Source organism: Oncorhynchus keta, chromosome 8, assembly GCF_023373465.1.
Source record: "Oncorhynchus keta strain PuntledgeMale-10-30-2019 chromosome 8, Oket_V2, whole genome shotgun sequence".
NCBI lineage: Eukaryota > Metazoa > Chordata > Actinopteri > Salmoniformes > Salmonidae > Oncorhynchus > Oncorhynchus keta.
The window spans coordinates 49,628,466-49,649,550 of NC_068428.1; positions in this window are offsets into that span (position 1 = coordinate 49,628,466).

The following is a 21,085-nucleotide window of genomic DNA, read 5'->3' on the forward strand; positions in this document are numbered from 1 at the left end:
CCTATATCCCCCACTAGAATCCCTATATCCCCCACTAGAATCCCCTATATCCCCCCACTAGAATCCCTATATCCCCCACTAGAATCCCTATATCCCCCACTAGAATCCTGCTGTATCCTGTGTGCTACCTATATCCCCCACTAGAATCCCCTATATCCCCCACTAGAATCCCCTATATCCCCCCACTAGAATCCCCTATATCCCCCACTAGAATCCCCTATATCCCCCACTAGAATCCCCTATATCCCCCCCCACTAGAATCCTGCTGTATCCTGTGTGCTACCTATATCCCCCACTAGAATTACCATATTTAATTAATGTAAATGATGTCCTCCTGTGTGCTACCCAATATCCCCCCACTAGAATCCCCTATATCCCCCACTAGAATCCCCATACTTTATATCCCCCCACTAGAATCCTCCTGTGTGCTTCCTATATCCCCCACTAGAATCCCCTATATCCCCCACTAGAATCCCCTATATCCCCCACTAGAATCCCCTATATCCCCCACTAGAATCCCCTATATCCCCCACTAGAATCCCTATATCCCCCCACTAGAATCCCCTTATATCCCCCACTAGAATCCCCTATATCCCCCCCACTAGAATCCCCTATATCCCCCACTAGAATCCCTATACCCCCCACTAGAATCCCCTATATCCCCCACTAGAATCCCCCTATATCCCCCCACTAGAATCCCCATATATCCCCCTCACTAGAATGTCCTCATGTCCCCCATCCCCCACTAGAATCCCCTATATCCCCCCACTAGAATCCCCACACTTTAATGAAGACAGCTTCCCATCCTAGAGGGGGAGATCAATCATTTCCAGGCCCAGGGACATGTACTAGTCTGTTGTGACCTAAATACCAGAACTGGACAAGAACCTGACACCCTCAGCACACAGGGGGACAAACACCTACCTGGAGGTGACAGCATTCCCTCCCCCATATGCCCCCCCTTGGCACAACTACGACAACATAACCAACAAAACCAGGTCACAACTCCTGCTGCTCTGTCGCACGCTGGGTCTGTACATAGTCAATAGGCTTCGAGGGGACTCCTATGGTAGGTACACCTATAGCTCTGTTACATCCTGGGTATGTACATAGTCAATGGTAGGCTTCGAGGGGACTCCTATGGTAGGTACACCTATAGCTCTGTTACATCCTGGGTCTGTACATAGTCAATGGGCTTCTAGGGGACTCCTATGGTAGGTACACCTATAGCTCTGTTACATCCTGGGTATGTACATAGTCAATAGGCTTCGAGGGGACTCCTATGGTAGGTACACCTATAGCTCTGTTACATCCTGGGTATGTACATAGTCAATAGGCTTCTAGGGGACTCCTATAGTAGGTACACCTATAGCTCTGTTACATCCTGGGTATGTACATAGTCAATAGGCTTCGAGGAGACTCCTATAGTAGGTACACCTATAGCTCTGTTACATCCTGGGTCTGTACATAGTCAATAGGCTTCAAGGGGACTCCTATGGTAGGTACACCTATAGCTCTGTTACATCCTGGGTATGTACATAGTCAATAGGCTTCGAGGGGACTCCTATAGTAGGTACACCTATAGCTCTGTTACATCCTGGGTATGTACATAGTCAATGGGCTTCTAGGGGACTCCTATAGTAGGTACACCTATAGCTCTGTTACATCCTCTGGGGTATGTACATATTCAATGGGCTTCTATTGGACTCCTATAGTTGGTACACCTATATTTCTGTTACATCCTGGGTATGTACATAGTCAATAGGCTTGAGGGGACTCCTATGGTAGGTACACCTATAGCTCTGTTACATCCTGGGTATGTACATAGTCAATGGGCTTCTAGAGGAGACTCCTATGGTAGGTACACCCATAGCTCTGTTACATCCTGGGTATGTACATAGTCAATGGTAGGCCTCGAGGAGACTCCTATAGTAGGTACACCTATAGCTCTGTTACATCCTGGGTATGTACATAGTCAATGGGCTTCTAGGGGACTCCTATGGTAGGTACACCTATAGCTCTGTTACATCCTGGGTCTGTACATAGTCAATAGGCTTCTAGGGGACTCCTATAGTAGGTACACCTATAGCTCTGTTACATCCTGGGTATGTACATAGTCAATGGGCTTCTAGGGGACTCCTATGGTAGGTATACCTATAGCTCTGTTACATCCTCTGTTACATCCTGGGTATGTACATAGTCAATAGGCTTCTAGGGGACTCCTATAGTAGGTACACCTATAGCTCTGTTACATCCTGGGTATGTACATAGTCAATAGGCTTCGAGGGGACTCCTATGGTAGGTACACCTATAGCTCTGTTACAGTCCTGGGTCTGTTATCACTGACCTCAGACACAGGCCCAGGCTCGTCCAGTCAGTCCACCTATCAGATCATCACTGTGTACTTGGCAGTAGTCCTTCTGTGGCTCAGTTTATCACTGACGCTCAACCCACAGGCCCATAGGCTTCGATTCACAGTCAATGTCCACACATGACTGTACCCGCTATCAAATCACAGCAAAATTATTATGTTATATATTATAACAGAGAAATACTCAATCATGATAATAATAATATCATAATAATATAATAATAATATAATAATATTATAATAATAATATAATAATAATATAATAATATTATAATAATAATATAATAATAATATAATAATAATATAATAATATAATAATAATATAATAATATAATAATAATATAATAATAATATAATAATAATATAATAATATTATAATAATATTATAATAATAATATAATAATATTATAATAATAATATAATAATATTATAATAATAATATAATAATATTATAATAATAATATAATAATATTATAATAATAATATAATAATATTATAATAATAATATAATAATATTATAATAATAATATAATAATATTATAATAATAATATAATAATATTATAATAATAATATAATAATATAATAATAATAATATAATAATATTATAATAATAATCAATCATCATCAATGGGAACCAAAGGAACTAAGAAGAAGGAAAACAAAAAAACAATTAAGTCAACAACAAATTCAAACAAATTCAATCCATTTTACTTCCTGGACAAAACTCGTCACTGTAATAGTGAAGGTGTAAACTGGGCACTAGAAAACCTGAACAGTATATTTAACCTGTCAGCTTCACTATCAAATCAAAAAAAGAATCAACCAGAAAACGAACAACAAATGGTTTGATGAAGAAAAACGTAGGAAAGAAACTGAGAAATCTATCCAACCAAAAACAGAGAAACCCAGAAAACCTGAGCCTTAACTATGATGAATCACTAAACCAATACAGAAATACACTATGAAAAATAAGGGAACAGCACGTCAGAAACCAGCTCAATATAATTGAAGAATCCATAGACTCTAACCTCTTCAGGGAAAATTGGAAAACACTAAACAAACAACAACACGAAGAGATTTCTACATTGAATGAACTGCAGGACAAAATACAAACCCTTTAGACAGCTCTTTGGTCTTGGCCATAGTGGAGTTTGGAGTGTGACTGTTTGAGGTTGTGGACAGGTGTCTTTTATACTGATAACAAGTTCAAACAGGTGCCATTAATACAGGTAACGAGTGGAGGACAGAGGAGCCTCTTAAAGAAGAAGTTACAGGTCTGTGAGAGCCAGAAATCTTGCTTGTTTGCAGGTGACCAAATACTTGTTTTCCACCATAATTTGCAAGTAAATTCATAAAAAATCCTACGATGTGATTTTCTGGATTTTGTCTGTCATAGTTGAAGTGTATCTATGATGAAAATTACAGGCCTATCTCATCTTTTTAAGTGGAAGAACTGGCACAATTGGTGGCTGACTAAATACTTTTTTGCCCCACTGTATCACTCTGAGAGCCACCAGCTGACGCAATGTTTTCGCACACGCTCATTTTTCAAAATAAAAGCCTGAAACTATGTCTTGTGACACTAGACACATTAGGGAAGCCATAGAAAAAGGAATCTGGTTGATATCCCATTCACTGCTCAATAGGGATGCATAGGAACGCAGAGGTTTCTCAATAAGAGTCACTTCCTGATTGGATTTTTCCTCAGGCTTTCGCCTGCAATATCAGTTCTGTTATACCCACAGACAATATTTTGTACAGTTTTGGAAACTTTAGAGTGTTTTCTATCCTAATCTGTCAATTATTTGCATATTCTATTATCTGGTCCTGAAAAATAGCCCATTTACTTTGGGAGCGTTATTTTTCCCAAAATGAAAATAGCGCCCCCTAGTTTCAAGAGGATAAGTATTTCTGCTGAATGATGTGGCTATTCAAAATCACTGGATGTTTTTGGAACTAGTGAATCTAACGCGCCAATGTAAACTCACATTCTTTTATATAAATATGAACTTTATCAAACAAAACATACATTTATTGTGTAACATGAAGTCCTATGAGTGCCATCTGAGGAAGATAATTCAAGGTTAGTGATTAATTTTATCTTTATTTCTGTTGGCTGTGCTTATTGTGGTTTGGTGGAGACCTAACATAATCGTTTGTAGTGTTTTAGCTGAAAAGCTTATTTAAAATCGGACACTTTGGTGGGATTAACAACAAGATTACCTTTAAAATGATGTAAAACACATGTATGTTTTAGGAATTTTAATTATGAGATTTCTGTGGTTTGAATTTGGCGCCCTCTATTTTCACTGGTCGTTGTCATATCGATCCCGGTATCGGGATTGCAGCCATAAGAGAGCTTGATGGACATCTAATATATTCTGCTCTCATTCACTCCCACAACAACATAGAAGCCTCATTATCATTTCTATTGATGATTGACATATAGTGGAACCCCTAGGCAGTGCAACCTCATTCATATCTCAAGGGGATTTCATTGGGGAGTCTGGTGAATACATACAAACTCAGATTTCTGACTTCCTGTTTTGATTTCAACTCAGGATTTTGCCTGCCAATATGAGTTCTGTTATACTCACAGACATCATTCAAACAGTTTTAGAAACATCAGAGGGTTTCCTATCCAATACTAATACTATGCAAATATTAGCAACTATGACTGATGAGCAGGCCATTTGATATGGGCACCTTTCATCCAAGCTACTCAATACTTAAAACGTCCTAAGGCTGACGCAGAATACAGGAACATCACTCAGTGGAGTTTCAGAGCGCCACCTATAGTTTTTGATAAAACTCAAACTTTCATTAAACTTTCATTAAAATACACATTCAAGGTAGTGAATTAAAGCTACACTCGTTGTGAATCTATCCACCAAGTCAGATTTGTAAAATGCTTTTTGGCGAAAGCATGAGAAGCTATTATCTGATAGCATGTACCCCCAAAATACTGCAACGTCACCTAACACGACAGATTTTGCGGTAGCCGGCGCTACCCAAAACGCAGAAATAAAATATAAAACATTCATTACCTTTGACGAGCTTCTTTCTTGGCACTCCTAGATGTCCCATAAACATTTATTTGGGTATTTTTTTTCGATTAAATAGCCTGGATATCGATCTATGAAGACTGTGTAATCAAGGAAAAAACTGAGTTTGATAACGCAACGTCATTTTAAAAAATTAAAAAAGTCGATGATAAACTTTCACAAAACACTTCGAAATACTTTTGTAATGCAACTTTAGGTATTAGTAAACGTTAATAATCTGTCAAAATGATCACGGGGCAATGTATATTCTATAGCTCCACGTCTTGAAATCATGTCCGGATATTTCTCAACCAAAACATCCTGTCGGAGACCGGAAGAAATCGGCTGCGTTGTTTCAGTTTGACCAAGAAACAAATCCGAGACAAATGACAAGACTGTTGACATCGTGTGGAAGCTGTAGGTATTGCAACCTCGGCCCGGTCACTTTTAACAATTGGTTGAAGTGGCGCATGGATATATTTTCCCATTTTCAGTGATCAGATTTTCCTGCACTTTTCGATGAAACGCACGTTCTGTTATAGTCACAGTCGTGATTTAACCAGTTTTTAGAAACGTCTGAGTGTTTTCTATCCACACATACTAATCATATGCATATACTATATTCCTGGCATGAGTAGCAGGGCGCTGAAATGTTGCGCGATTTTTAACAAAAAGCTGCGAAAACTCGCAGCCTCCCTAAGAGGTTTTAAAAAGTTAAGCTTTATGCCTGCAACCTTCTTCTCTCACCACCTCAACGCCACAGAGAGGAACTACGACGTGGGGAATCGGGAGCTTCTCGCGGTGGAGATGGCGTTGGAGGAATGGAGGAATTGGCTAGAAGGGGGCGGAACATCTATTCATTGTGTGGACCTACCAATCAGCTGGGGGGAAACAGGTCTGGGAGGTGCAGCAGGGGGAGGGATATCAGCCTCCGTTCTTCCCCGAGCAAGAGGAGGAAGTCAGCCATCCCTCTGCCCAAATCAAATTTTATTTGTCACATACACATGGTTAGCAGATGTTAATGCGAGTGTAGCGAAATGCTTGCCCAGAGGTTCATCTGTCGCTGTACCTGGGAGAGAGCCCGGGCCTCTCTGTTGAAGACCACTTCCAGGTATAGGCAACACGTGGATCGCCACTGGACCCATGCTCCACGCTATCGGCTCGGGCAGAGGGTATGGCTCTCTACCTGGAACCTGCCGGACCCATGCTCCACGCTATCTCCCTCCTTCTCACAGCCCTTTGATTTCATGCTCACCCCTCCTTCCCACAGCCCTTTGTTTCCATGCTCACCCCTCCTTCCCACAGCCCTTTGTTTCCATGCTCACCCCTCCTTCTCACAGCCCTTTGTTTCCATGCTCACCCCTCCTTCTCACAGCCCTTTGTTTCCATGCTCACCCCTCCTTCCCACAGCCCTTTGTTTCCATGCTCACCCCTCCTTCCCACAGCCCTTTGTTTCCATGCTCACCCCTGTTTCCATGCTTTCCCACATTTGTTTCCATGCTCACCCCTCCTTCCCACAGCCCTTTGTTTCCATGCTCACCCCTCCTTCTCACAGCCCTTTGTTTCCATGCTCACCCCTCCTTCTCACAGCCCTTTGTTTCCATGCTCACCCCTCCTGTTTCCATGCTCACCCCTCCTTCCCACAGCCCTTTGTTTCCATGCTCACCCCTCCTTCTCACAGCCCTTTGTTTCCATGCTCACCCCTCCTTCTCACAGCCCTTTGTTTCCATGCTCACCCCTCCTTCCCGTGTCATCGATGGCCATCTGGCGTTCACGGTGAGATGCCTCTTGAGGGTCTGACCTCGGGGCAGGGTTTTCCAGTACCTGGTTGACTGGGAAAGTTATGGCCTGGAAGAGAGGTGCTGGGTCCCCGCTAGAGACATCCTGGACCCAGGCCTCAACGCAGACTTCCACCGCCGACACCCCGGTCAACCAGGTAGGACGCCACCTAGAGGGGGGGTACTGTCACACCCTGATCTGTTTCACCTGTCTTTGTGATTGTCTTCACCTCCCTCCAGGTGTCTCCCATCTTCCTCATTATCCCCAGTGTATTTATACCTGTGTTCTCTGTTAGTCTGTTGCCATTTTGTCAAGTCAACCAGCGGTTTGTGTCAGCTCCTGCTTTTCCCTGTCTCTCCTTTTCTCACCCTCCTGGTTTTGACCCAGTGCCTGTCCTGACTGAGTCCGCCTGCCTGACCACTATGCCTGCCCCTGACCCTGTGCCTGTCCTGACTGAGTCCGCCTGCCTGACCACTATGCCTGCCCCTGACCTTGTGCCTGTCCTGACTCTGAGTCCGCCTGCCTGACCCTGTGCCTGTCCTGACTCTGAGTCTGCCTGCCTGACCACTATGCCTGCCCCTGACCCTGTGCCTGTCCTGACTGAGTCCTCCTGCCTGACCACTATGCCTGTCCTGACCCTGTGCCTGTCCTGACTCTGAGTCCTCCTGCCTGACCACTATACCTGCCCCTGAGCACTATGCCTGCCCCTGACCACTATGCCTGTCCTGACTCTGTGCCTGTCCTGACTCTGAGTCCTCCTGCCTGACCACTATGCCTGCCCCTGACCCTGTGCCTGTCCTGACTGAGTCCTCCTGCCTGACCACTATGCCTGTCCTGACTCTGTGCCTGTCCTGACTCTGAGTCCTCTTGCCTGACCCTGAGCCTGTCCTGACTCTAAGCCCTCCTGCCTGACGACTATGCTTGCCCCTGACCCTGTGCCTGTCTTGACTCTGAGCCTGTCCTGACTCTGAGCCTGTCCTGACCCTGTGCCTGTCCTGACTCTGAGCCCGCCTGCCTGACCACTATGCCTGCCTCTGACCCTGAGCCTGTTTGCCAAACTGTAGCTTTGCCTCAACTCCGGTTTACTGACCCCTGCCTGCCTTGACCTGTCTATTGTCTGCCGTCTGGTACCGTTGCCCCACCTCTGGTTTACTGACCCCTACCTGCCTCGACCTGTCTATTGTCTGCCGTCCGGTACCGTTGCCCCACCTCTGGTTTACTGACCCCTGCCTGCTTCGACCTGTCTATCGTCTGCCGTCTGGTACCGTTGCCCCACCTCTGGTTTACTGACACCTGTCTGCCGTCAGGTACCGTTGCCCCACCTCTGGTTTACTGACATCGGCCTGCTTCGACCTGTCTATTGTCTGCCGTCTGGTACCGTTGCCCCACCTCTGGTTTACTGACCCCTGCCTGCTTCGACCTGTCTATTGTCTGCCGTCTGGTACCGTTGCCCCACCTCTGGTTTACTGACACCTGTCTGCCGTCAGGTACCGTTGCCCCACCTCTGGTTTACTGACCCCTGCCTGCTTCGACCTGTCTATTGTCTGCCGTCTGGTACCGTTGCCCCACCTCTGGTTTACTGACCCCTGCCTGCTTCGACCTGTCTATTGTCTGCCGTCAGGTACCGTTGCCCCACCTCTGGTTTACTGACCCCTGCCTGCTTCGACCTGTCTATCGCCCCTGTTGGATTATTAAGCCATTGTTCATTCGACGTTGTCTGCATCTAGAAAGCTGATGGGAACCTCCTCTTTTTAATAGAGGCCATCACTCTGTTTTACAATTGCATAGCCTATATAAATATTGTGCAACATGAGCTCATGGGCTCTCATGAAGTGTTACAGTTGATTTTCAATTACATTTGCATTGATGTCAGAGTGACTAGAGGGACAATAGAGTGCTGAGTACTAGGCAGTTAGCCAGTTTGGTAGGTTAGTAATGACCGTCAGCAGCATCAGAGCTCAGAGAAGTCTAATTACCGTGATTAAACGGTCAAGTGGAATTTGAATGTTGTAATACGATCACCGTATCAGCACTGAACCACAAAACAACTCACCATGACGACTGACCCACAAAACTACTGACCACAACTACTGAACCACAAAACTACTGACCACAACTACTGAACCACAAAACTACTGAACCACAAAACTACTGACCACAACTACTGAACCACAAAACTACTGAACCACAACTACTGAACCACAAAACTACTGAACCACAAAACTACTGACCACAACTACTGAACCACAAAACTACTGACCACAACTACTGAACCACAAAACTACTGACCCACAAAACTACTGACCACAACTACTGAACCACAAAACTACCGACCACAACTACTGAACCACAAAACTACTGACCACAACTACTGAACCACAAAACTACTGAACCACAAAACTACTGACCACAACTACTGAACCACAAAACTACTGACCACAACTACTGAACCACAAAACTACTGACCCACAAAACTACTGACCACAACTACTGAACCACAAAACTACTGACCACAACTACTGAACCACAAAACTACTGACCACAACTACTGAACCACAAAACTGCTGAACCACAAAACTACTGACCACAACTACTGAACCACAAAACTACTGACCACAACTACTGACCAGAAAACTACTGACCACAACTATTGACCCACAAAACTACTGACCACAACTACTGACCACAAAACTACTGACCACAACTACTGAACCACAAAACTACTGAACCACAAAACTACTGACCACAACTACTGAACCACAAAACTACTGACCACAACTACTGAACCACAAAACTACTGACCACAGCTACTGAACCACAACACTACTGACCACAGCTACTGAACCACAAAACTACTGACCACAGCTACTGAACCACAACTACTGAACCACAAAACTACTGACCGCAAGTACTGAACCACAAAACTACTGACCGCAAGTACTGAACCACAAAACTACTGAACCACAAAACTACTGACAACAACTACTGAACCATAAAACTTTTGACCACAACTACTGAACCACAAAACTACTGACCACATGTACTGAACCACGAAACTACTGACCACATCTACTGAACCACACAACTACTGACAACAACTACTGAACCACACAACTACTGACCACAACTACTGACCATAACTACCGAGCCACAAAATTCTGACCCCAACTACTGAACCCCAAAACTACTGACCGCAAGTACTGAACCACAAAACTACTGACCACAAATACTGAACCACAACTACTGAACCACAAAACTACTAACCACAACTACTGAACCACAAAACTACTGACAACAACTACTGAACCACAAAACTACTAACCACAAGTACTGAACCACAAAACTACTGACCACAACTACTGAACTACAAAACTACCGACCACAAGTACTGAACCACAAAACTACTGACCACAACTACTGAACCACAAAACTACTAACCACAACTACTGAACTACAAAACTACCGACCACAAGTACTGAACCACAACTACTGAACCACAAAACTACTGACCACAACTACTGAACCCCAAAACTACTGACCACAACTACTGAACCACAAAACTACTGACCCACAAAACTACTGACCACAACTACTGAACCACAAAACTACTGACCACAACTACTGAACCACAAAACTACTGACCACAACTACTGAACCACAAAACTACTGAACCACAAAACTACTGACCACAACTACTGAACCACAAAACTACAACTACGTTGCCCCACCTCTGGTTTACTGACACCTGTCTGCCGTCAGGTACCGTTGCCCCACCTCTGGTTTACTGACATCGGCCTGCTTCGACCTGTCTATTGTCTGCCGTCTGGTACCGTTGCCCCACCTCTGGTTTACTGACCCCTGCCTGCTTCGACCTGTCTATTGTCTGCCATCTGGTACCGTTGCCCCACCTCTGGTTTACTGACACCTGTCTGCCGTCAGGTACCGTTGCCCCACCTCTGGTTTACTGACCCCTGCCTGCTTCGACCTGTCTATTGTCTGCCGTCTGGTACCGTTGCCCCACCTCTGGTTTACTGACACCTGTCTGCCGTCAGGTACCGTTGCCCCACCTCTGGTTTACTGACCCCTGCCTGCTTCGACCTGTCTATTGTCTGCCGTCAGGTACCGTTGCCCCACCTCTGGTTTACTGACCCCTGCCTGCTTCGACCTGTCTATCGCCCCTGTTGGATTATTAAGCCATTGTTCATTCGACGTTGTCTGCATCTAGAAAGCTGATGGGAACCTCCTCTTTTTAATAGAGGCCATCACTCTGTTTTACAATTGCATAGCCTATATAAATATTGTGCAACATGAGCTCATGGGCTCTCATGAAGTGTTACAGTTGATTTTCAATTACATTTGCATTGATGTCAGAGTGACTAGAGGGACAATAGAGTGCTGAGTACCAGGCAGTTAGCCAGTTTGGTAGGTTAGTAATGACCGTCAGCAGCATCAGAGCTCAGAGAAGTCTAATTACCGTGATTAAACGGTCAAGTGGAATTTGAATGTTGTAATACGATCACCGTATCAGCACTGAACCACAAAACAACTCACCATGACGACTGACCCACAAAACTACTGACCACAACTACTGAACCACAAAACTACTGACCACAACTACTGAACCACAAAACTACTGAACCACAAAACTACTGACCACAACTACTGAACCACAAAACTACTGAACCACAACTACTGAACCCACAAAACTACTGAACCACAAAACTACTGACCACAACTACTGAACCACAAAACTACTGACCACAACTACTGAACCACAAAACTACTGACCCACAAAACTACTGACCACAACTACTGAACCACAAAACTACTGACCACAAAACTACCGACCACAACTACTGAACCACAAAACTACGGACCACAACTACTGAACCACAAAACTACTGAACCACAAAACTACTGACCACAACTACTGAACCACAAAACTACTGACCACAACTACTGAACCACAAAACTACTGACCCACAAAACTACTGACCACAACTACTGAACCACAAAACTACTGACCACAACTGCTGAACCACAAAACTACTGACCACAACTACTGAACCACAAAAACTACTGAACCACAAAACTACTGACCACAACTACTGAACCACAAAACTACTGACCACAACTACTGACCACAAAACTACTGACCACAACTATTGACCCACAAAACTACTGACCACAACTACTGACCACAAAACTACTGACCACAACTACTGAACCACAAAACTACTGAACCACAAAACTACTGACCACAACTACTGAACCACAAAACTACTGACCACAACTACTGAACCACAAAACTACTGACCACAGCTACTGAACCACAACACTACTGACCACAGCTACTGAACCACAAAACTACTGACCACAGCTACTGAACCACAACTACTGAACCACAAAACTACTGACCACAACTACTGAACCACAAAACTACTGACCACAACTACTGAACCACAAAACTACTGAACCACAAAACTACTGACCACAGCTACTGAACCACAACACTACTGACCACAGCTACTGAACCACAAAACTACTGACCACAGCTACTGAACCACAACTACTGAACCACAAAACTACCGACCACAACTACTGAACCACAAAACTACTGACCACAACTACTGAACCACAAAACTACTGAACCACAAAACTACTGACCACAACTACTGAACCACAAAACTACTGACCACAACTACTGAACCACAAAACTACTGACCCACAAAACTACTGACCACAACTACTGAACCACAAAACTACTGACCACAACTACTGAACCACAAAACTACTGACCACAACTACTGAACCACAAAACTGCTGAACCACAAAACTACTGACCACAACTACTGAACCACAAAACTACTGACCACAACTACTGACCAGAAAACTACTGACCACAACTATTGACCCAAACAAAACTACTGACCACAACTACTGACCACAAAACTACTGACCACAACTACTGAACCACAAAACTACTGAACCACAAAACTACTGACCACAACTACTGAACCACAAAACTACTGACCACAACTACTGAACCACAAAACTACTGACCACAGCTACTGAACCACAACACTACTGACCACAGCTACTGAACCACAACACTACTGACCACAGCTACTGAACCACAACTACTGAACCACAAAACTACTGACCGCAAGTACTGAACCACAAAACTACTGACCGCAAGTACTGAACCACAAAACTACTGAACCACAAAACTACTGACAACAACTACTGAACCACAAAACTACTGACCACATGTACTGAACCACGAAACTACTGACCACATCTACTGAACCACACAACTACTGACAACAACTACTGAACCACACAACTACTGACCACAACTACTGACCATAACTACCGAGCCACAAAATTCTGACCCCAACTACTGAACCCCAAAACTACTGACCGCAAGTACTGAACCACAAAACTACTGACCACAAATACTGAACCACAACTACTGAACCACAAAACTACTAACCACAACTACTGAACCACAAAACTACTGACAACAACTACTGAACCACAAAACTACTAACCACAAGTACTGAACCACAAAACTACTGACCACAACTACTGAACTACAAAACTACCGACCACAAGTACTGAACCACAAAACTACTGACCACAACTACTGAACCACAAAACTACTAACCACAACTACTGAACTACAAAACTACCGACCACAAGTACTGAACCACAACTACTGAACCACAAAACTACTGACCACAACTACTGAACCCCAAAACTACTGACCACAACTACTGAACCACAAAACTACTGACCCACTAAAACTACTGACCACAACTACTGAACCACAAAACTACTGACCACAACTACTGAACCACAAAACTACTGAACCACAAAACTACTGAACCACAAAACTACTGAACCACAAAACTACTACTGACCACAACTACTGACAACTACTGAACCACAAAACTACATCTGGTACCGTTGCCCCACCTCTGGTTTACTGACACCTGTCTGCCGTCAGGTACCGTTGCCCCACCTCTGGTTTACTGACATCGGCCTGCTTCGACCTGTCTATTGTCTGCCATCTGGTACCGTTGCCCCACCTCTGGTTTACTGACACCTGTCTGTCTATTGTCTGTCAGGTACCGTTGCCCCACCTCTGGTTTACTGACCCCTGCCTGCTTCGACCTGTCTATTGTCTGCCGTCTGGTACCGTTGCCCCACCTCTGGTTTACTGACACCTGTCTGCCGTGGTACCGGTGGTTTACTGACACCTGTCTGCCCCACCTCTGGTTTACTGACCCCTGCCTGCTTCGACCTGTCTATTGTCTGCCGTCAGGTACCGTTGCCCCACCTCTGGTTTACTGACCCCTGCCTGCTTCGACCTGTCTATCGCCCCTGTTGGATTATTAAGCCATTGTTCATTCGACGTTGTCTGCATCTAGAAAGCTGATGGGAACCTCCTCTTTTTAATAGAGGCCATCACTCTGTTTTACAATTGCATAGCCTATATAAATATTGTGCAACATGAGCTCATGGGCTCTCATGAAGTGTTACAGTTGATTTTCAATTACATTTGCATTGATGTCAGAGTGACTAGAGGGACAATAGAGTGCTGAGTACCAGGCAGTTAGCCAGTTTGGTAGGTTAGTAATGACCGTCAGCAGCATCAGAGCTCAGAGAAGTCTAATTACCGTGATTAAACGGTCAAGTGGAATTTGAATGTTGTAATACGATCACCGTATCAGCACTGAACCACAAAACAACTCACCATGACGACTGACCCACAAAACTACTGACCACAACTACTGAACCACAAAACTACTGACCACAACTACTGAACCACAAAACTACTGAACCACAAAACTACTGACCACAACTACTGAACCACAAAACTACTGAACCACAACTACTGAACCACAAAACTACTGAACCACAAAACTACTGACCACAACTACTGAACCACAAAACTACTGACCACAACTACTGAACCACAAAACTACTGACCCACAAAACTACTGACCACAACTACTGAACCACAAAACTACCGAACACAACTACTGAACCACAAAACTACTGACCACAACTACTGAACCACAAAACTACTGAACCACAAAACTACTGACCACAACTACTGAACCACAAAACTACTGACCACAACTACTGAACCACAAAACTACTGACCCACAAAACTACTGACCACAACTACTGAACCACAAAACTACTGACCACAACTACTGAACCACAAAACTACTGACCACAACTACTGAACCACAAAACTACTGAACCACAAAACTACTGACCACAACTACTGAACCACAAAACTACTGACCACAACTACTGACCACAAAACTACTGACCACAACTATTGACCCACAAAACTACTGACCACAACTACTGACCACAAAACTACTGACCACAACTACTGAACCACAAAACTACTGAACCACAAAACTACTGACCACAACTACTGAACCACAAAACTACTGACCACAACTACTGAACCACAAAACTACTGACCACAGCTACTGAACCACAACACTACTGACCACAGCTACTGAACCACAAAACTACTGACCACAGCTACTGAACCACAACTACTGAACCACAAAACTACTGACCGCAAGTACTGAACCACAAAACTACTGACCGCAAGTACTGAACCACAAAACTACTGAACCACAAAACTACTGAACCACAAAACTACTGACAACAACTACTGAACCATAAAACTTTTGACCACAACTACTGAACCATAAAACTACTGACCACATGTACTGAACCACGAAACTACTGACCACATCTACTGAACCACACAACTACTGACAACAACTACTGAACCACACAACTACTGACCACAACTACTGACCATAACTACCGAGCCACAAAATTCTGACCCCAACTACTGAACCCCAAAACTACTGACCGCAAGTACTGAACCACAAAACTACTGACCACAAATACTGAACCACAACTACTGAACCACAAAACTACTAACCACAACTACTGAACCACAAAACTACTGACAACAACTACTGAACCACAAAACTACTAACCACAAGTACTGAACCACAAAACTACTGATCACAACTACTGAACTACAAAACTACCGACCACAAGTACTGAACCACAAAACTACTGACCACAAGTACTGAACCACAAAACTACTGACCACAACTACTGAACTACAAAACTACCGACCACAAGTACTGAACCACAAAACTACTGACCACAACTACTGAACCACAAAACTACTAACCACAACTACTGAACTACAAAACTACCGACCACAAGTACTGAACCACAACTACTGAACCACAAAACTACTGACCACAACTACTGATCCCCAAAACTACTGACCGCAAGTACTGAACCACAACTACTGAACCACAACTACTGAACCACAAAACTACTAACCACAACTACTGAACCACAAAACTACTAACCACAACTACTGAACCACAAAACTACTGACAACAACTATTGAACCACAAAACTACTGACTGCAAGTACTGAACCACAAAACTACTGACCACAACTACTGAACCACAACTACTGAACCCACAAAACTACTGAACCACAAAACTACTGACCACAACTACTGAACCACAAAACTACTGACCACAACTTCTGAACCACAAAACTACTGATCCACAAAACTACTGACTGCAAGTACTGAACCACAAAACTACTGACCACAACTACTGAACCACAACTACTGAACCACAAAACTACTAACCACAACTACTGAACCACAAAACTACTGACCACAACTCCTGAACCACAAACTACTGACCACAACGACTGAACCACAAAACTACTGACCACAAGTGCTGAACAACAAAACTACCGACCACAACTACTGACCGCTCGCTCCAACCCGGAAGGTTAGGTACTTCCGGGTTGGAGCGAGCGGTCGCATCTGCACTTCGGTCCGCAGGTAGTATAACTTTTCATTACATTTCATTATAGTACAACGGTTTGATTTGTCTAATCTTAGTAATTTCTTCTTAGCTAGCTACATAGCCGTCTTTGTATCAAAGATAATTGCGTAATTATCGTATTTCGTCGTCCTAACGTAGTCTACACTGCTATCTGCCCAGCAGCTAGCCAGCTAGCAAACGTCCACCGTCTACCGAATAGCAGCACTGTAGAAACTATTACACTCAACTGAACGACTTGATTAGTGTAGTGTTAGCTAGCTACATAGTTGTCTTTGCTGTCTTCGTATCCAAGATAATTGTGTAGTCTTAGAGTGATTATCTTAATTTACCGAGGTTAGCTAGCCAGCTATTTGTCGTCCTTAACGTAGGAGACACTGCTAGCTAGCCAACAGCTAGCCAACGTCTACTGAATAGAACTTCCGCACTCAACAACCCGGTTGCATTCCGCTTCGCTCCCCAGGTAGTATCACATTTTCATTTCATTTCATTACAGCACAACGGTTTGATTTGCTTGATCGCAGCTAGCTACATAGCTAGCTACATAGCCGTCTTTGTATCAAAGATAATTGTGTAGTCTAGAGCGATTTTCTAGGTTAGCTAGCCAGCTATTGTCGTTCTTTTAACGCAACGTAACGTAATCAACACTGCTAGCTAGCCAGCTAGCCCCCGAATAGCAGCAATGTAGAAACTATTACACTCAACGGAACGACTTGATTAGTGTAGTGTCAACAACGCAGCCACTGCCAGCTAGCCTACTTCAGCAGTACTGTATCATTTTAATCATTTTAGTCAATAAGAATCTTGCTACGTAAGCTTAACTTTCTGAACATTCGAGACGTGTAGTCCACTTGTCATTCCAATCTCCTTGCATTAGCGTAGCCTCTTCTGTAGCCTGTCAACTATGTGTCTGTCTATCCCTGTTCTCTCCTCTCTGCACAGACCATACAAACGCTCCACACCGCGTGGCCGCGGGCACCTAATCTGGTGGTCCCAGCGCACGACCCACGTGGAGTTCCAGGTCTCCGGTAGCCTCTGGAACTGCCGATCTGCGGCCAACAAGGCAGAGTTCATCTCAGCCTATGCCTCCCTCCAGTCCCTCGACTTCTTGGCACTGACGGAAACATGGATCACCACATATAACACTGCTACTCCTACTGCTCTCTCTTCGTCCGCCCACGTGTTCTCGCACACCCGAGAGCTTCTGGTCAGCGGGGTGGTGGCACCGGATCCTCATCTCTCCCAAGTGGTCATTCTCTCTTTCTCCCCTTACCCATCTGTCTATCGCCTCCTTTGAATTCCATGCTGTCACAGTTACCAGCCCTTTCAAGCTTAACATCCTTATCATTTATCGCCCTCCAGGTCCCCTCGGAGAGTTCATCAATGAGCTTGATGCCTTGATAAGCTCCTTTCCTGAGGACGGCTCACCTCTCACAGTTCTGGGCGACTTTAACCTCCCCACGTCTACCTTTGACTCATTCCTCTCTGCCTCCTTCTTTCCACTCCTCTCCTCTTTTGACCTCACCCTCTCACCTTCCCCCCTACTCACAAGGCAGGCAATACGCTTGACCTCATCTTTACTAGATGCTGTTCTTCCACTAACCTCATTGCAACTCCCCTCCAAGTCTCCGACCACTACCTTGTATCCTTTTCCCTCTCGCTCTCATCCAACACTTCCCACACTGCCCCTACTCGGATGGTATCGCGCCGTCCCAACCTTCGCTCTCTCTCCCCCGCTACTCTCTCCTCTTCCATCCTATCATCTCTTCCCTCTGCTCAAACTTTCTCCAACCTATCTCCTGATTCTGCCTCCTCAACCCTCCTCTCCTCCCTTTCTGCATCCTTCGACGACTCATTGCGAGCTCACAGAACAGGGCTCCGGGCAGCCGAGCGGAAATGGAGGAAAACTCGCCTCCCTGCGGACCTGGCATCCTTTCACTCCCTCCTCTCTACATTTTCCTCCTCTGTCTCTGCTGCTAAAGCCACTTTCTACCACTCTAAATTCCAAGCATCTGCCTCTAACCCTAGGAAGCTCTTTGCCACCTTCTCCTCCCTCCTGAATCCTCCCCCCCCTCCTCCCTCTCTGCAGATGACTTCGTCAACCATTTTGAAAAGAAGGTCGACGACATCCGATCCTCGTTTGCTAAGTCAAACGACACCGCTGGTTCTGCTCACACTGCCCTACCCTGTGCTCTGACCTCTTTCTCCCCTCTCTCTCCAGATTAAATCTTGCGTCTTGTGACGGCCGGCCGCCCAACAACCTGCCCGCTTGACCCTATCCCCTCCTCTCTTCTCCAGACCATTTCCGGAGACCTTCTCCCTTACCTCACCTCGCTCATCAACTCATCCCTGACCGCTGGCAACGTCCCTTCCGTCTTCAAGAGAGCGAGAGTTGCACCCCTTCTGAAAAAACCTACACTCGATCCCTCCGATGTCAACAACTACAGACCAGTATCCCTTCTTTCTTTTCTCTCCAAAACTCTTGAACGTGCCGTCCTTGGCCAGCTCTCCCGCTATCTCTCTCAGAATGACCTTCTTGATCCAAATCAGTCAGGTTTCAAGACTAGTCATTCAACTGAGACTGCTCTTCTCTGTATCACGGAGGCGCTCCGCACCGCTAAAGCTAACTCTCTCTCCTCTGCTCTCATCCTTCTAGACCTATCGGCTGCCTTCGATACTGTGAACCATCAGATCCTCCTCTCCACCCTCTCCGAGTTGGGCATCTCCGGCGCGGCCCACGCTTGGATTGCGTCCTACCTGACAGGTCGCTCCTACCAGGTGGCGTGGCGAGAATCTGTCTCCTCACCACGCGCTCTCACCACTGGTGTCCCCCAGGGCTCTGTTCTAGGCCCTCTCCTATTCTCGCTATACACCAAGTCACTTGGCTCTGTCATAACCTCACATGGTCTCTCCTATCATTGCTATGCAGACGACACACAATTCATCTTCTCCTTTCCCCCTTCTGATGACCAGGTGGTGAATCGCATCTCTGCATGTCTGGTAGACATATCAGTGTGGATGACGGATCACCACCTCAAGCTGAACCTCGGCAAGACGGAGCTGCTCTTCCTCCCGGGAAGGACTGCCCGTTCCATGATCTCGCCATCACGGTTGACAACTCCATTGTGTCCTCCTCCCAGAGCGCTAAGAACCTTGGCGTGATCCTGGACAACACCCTGTCGTTCTCAACTAACATCAAGGCGGTGGCCCGTTCCTGTAGGTTCATGCTCTACAACATCCGCAGAGTACGACCCTGCCTCACACAGGAAGCGGCGCAGGTCCTAATCCAGGCACTTGTCATCTCCCGTCTGGATTACTGCAACTCGCTGTTGGCTGGGCTCCCTGCCTGTGCCATTAAACCCCTACAACTCATCCAGAACGCCGCAGCCCGTCTGGTGTTCAACCTTCCCAAGTTCTCTCACGTCACCCCGCTCCTCTGCTCTCTCCACTGGCTTCCAGTTGAAGCTCGCATCCGCTACAAGACCATGGTGCTTGCCTACGGAGCTGTGAGGGGAACGGCACCTCAGAACCTCCAGGCTCTGATCAGGCCCTACACCCAAACAAGGGCACTGCGTTCATCCACCTCTGGCCTGCTCGCCTCCCTACTACTGAGGAAGTACAGTTCCCGCCCAGCCCAGTCAAAACTGTTCGCTGCTCTGGCCCCCCAATGGTGGAACAAACTCCCTCACGACGCCAGGACAGCGGAGTCAATCACCACCTTCCGGAGACACCTGAAACCCCACCTCTTTAAGGAATACCTAGGATAGGATAAAGTAATCCTTCTCCCCCCCTTAAAATATTTAGATGCACTATTGTAAAGTGGCTGTTCCACTCGATGTCATAAGGTGAATGCACCAATTTGTAAGTCGCTCTGGATAAGAGCGTCTGCTAAATGACTTAAATGTAAAAAATGTAAATGTCAGCCTGGAACACTGCTCTGGTGTCGGCCTGGAACACT